Below are 2,668 nucleotides of genomic sequence, written 5' to 3' on the forward strand. Positions count from 1 at the left end.
TAACCTTTTACCCTGATTAATGAAGAAAAACTCAGAACAAAGACAATTAAAAGGAATTTTTTATAAATACCTAATGGTAGCAACATGTTGACAAGCTGATTACTGGACAGCAGTAATGTCTTGAAGGTGAGACCAGTTTTCATTGGTAACTTTTATGAGATTAAGATAATTCAGATAGTTCCACATCAACAAATGAGGTTGAACTCTTGTATCTCCAAAAGATAACTTCCAGATACATACAGTGAGGGGGTGACTTGACTATCACATATCAAGGAACTGAATGATGCCTCCCCCAAGACCTATTTACAAGCAGATCTGGGAACAGTAGTCACTGAGTCAGCATAATGTTCAATAAGTTAACACTGAGAATAGAAATACAAGCAAGCAAAATAATCCCTACCCTCACAGAGTTTCCATTTTGACAAAGAGATACAACTTGGTACATAGGTACATGGATAGGAAATGACATGGATAGGAAATGACATGGAAGCCTGGTTTCCAACAAAATAAGAGATATACTCATCTATCTGAGCCTAACATCCCAGGAGTAGAACCCAAGGTTGGGAAAGACATGAAGAAGATGGCAGAAATAGGAGAAGCATGGTTTAAAAATGGCATATGCCAACCTTTACAAAGGTAATCAGAAATTTTCTTCTAGCACTGAAGAACTTCAACCACAGTGAAAGATTTTTCATAAAAAAGGAGATGGAAGAAGAGCAGTGGAGAGTAGAAAAGAGTAAGCCACTTTGGTCACTATCTCTGGGATGGGAGCAGATCTGAGAAAAAATTTAACAGCAATACCAGGGGGCTGATCTTTGATAAAAACTTACTAACAACACCCAGGGGGCAAATCTGTGATAAAATGTTTTACTATCAATACCCAGAAATGGAGGAAAGCCCCAGGGGTTTTGGCAAGCTCTAGTTGGTCAACCTACTGGATCTTTTCCTGAATAAAATTCTATATATAAATGTTAGTTATTATTATTGTTGTTGTTGTTATCAACATCATTATTATATTAGTTGATAGTGTCCCAATTAGGGCTATCAAATATCATAAGAAATTCTAAGTAAGGTATTGAATGGTCATCATACTGTTCTGGCTAATAGCAGTAATATTAATAGCATACATATAATGCTACTTTTTGTTCTTCAGCCATTTTAGTTTTATCTGACTCTCTGTGGTACCATGGACCTCTCTGTCCATAGAATTTTGTAAGTAAAGATATTGGAGTGGTTTGCTGTTTCCCTCTCTAGTAGCAAACAGATTAAATGGCTTGCCTAAGGTCACACAGCTAAGATGTTTCTGAATCTGGATTTGAACTCAGGACTTTCTGACTCTAAGTCCAATACTCTATTCCCTGTCTCTCTTAGGTACTTTACATACATCTCAATTGAGGCTTATAATAACCTTATGAATAGGTGCGATTATTATTCCCATTGTACAGTTAGGGAAACTGAAACGAGTAGCCATTTAAGTGTCTTACTCAGGGTCATACAGAGTCATAATAAATATATGAGGACATATTTGAACTCAGGTCTTCTTGACTCCAGGCCCAGTACTCTAATCATTATACTACCCAGCTTCCCAAAGACAGAGCATTGGCATTTGAATTTTGCCAAGAAAGATGTATAGGCAGAGCCCATTCAATACTGACCCTCCCTCTGGAACTCCTTCTACTCAAGATTTCAACACATGCTGTCACATCTCCCAAACTCCATGGAAACTTCCTCTTACTCAGTCTTTTCCATTACATAACTCTGAGCTCAGAGATTTCCTGACACTTCTTACTCTGACTTTCCTGAAACTCCTTCCTCTAGCTTTTTCTTATTCATGCTATTATTCTTCTTCTGCTCTAACCAAACTCACCCTAAATCATTCTGTCCCTCAGGCATGATCTGGGGGAGTAGACTCTTTTCCCAAATGAAGACTAAAAGGAACTCACCTCTTACTACCTGAGGGACATTAGTCAGGTTATTTGGCCTCTTTGAAGCTTGGTTTCCTTGTCTATGATATAAAAGGATTGAATTACATAACCACTAAAGTCCCTTCCCGCTTCATTCTGTGATGGTATGATGGTGGCTTTCTCTTCATTGGTCCCAAGTTGCTTATGCTGTGTAAATATACTAGGACTTAGGGGTCCATAACTAGACAGGGTAGGCCAAACTCCACATATGCCCTTGTACTTATTTTTACCAGGAGTTTTTAAATCAAGGAATACTTCCTCTTCTCTAGATTACAGCTCATACTCCCGGATGCATGAACTCTTCATCCAATTTTTCTCATAACCAGAGTTCCAGGCTCCATAATTTCCTGACACTCCTGGCTTTAACTGTGAATCATTTTTTCTAGATCTCTCACTCTCTTATTCATAATACTATTCTCCTTTCCAACCACACTCACCTGAATTAATCTGTACTCCCCAGTACATGAACACACTTGTCAATGGACACACCCAGAGAGTAGTTTCTACTTGCACACCTACTCAGTCACCAGCTTCAAGTTAATGTCTAGATACACTTAAATACTTCCAATAATTATTGACAAGAAAGATCAGATGAGAGCCCTCACTGGAAATGCTAGGGTCTAATAATAATCATTACACAGCTTCCACTAGAAAATTAATAACTTGTGAAATTTATTAACTGCAAAATTTATGGTCTCAACAAA

The sequence above is a fragment of the Macrotis lagotis genome, chromosome 1 (genome assembly GCF_037893015.1).
Source record: "Macrotis lagotis isolate mMagLag1 chromosome 1, bilby.v1.9.chrom.fasta, whole genome shotgun sequence".
Classification (NCBI taxonomy): domain Eukaryota; kingdom Metazoa; phylum Chordata; class Mammalia; order Peramelemorphia; family Peramelidae; genus Macrotis; species Macrotis lagotis.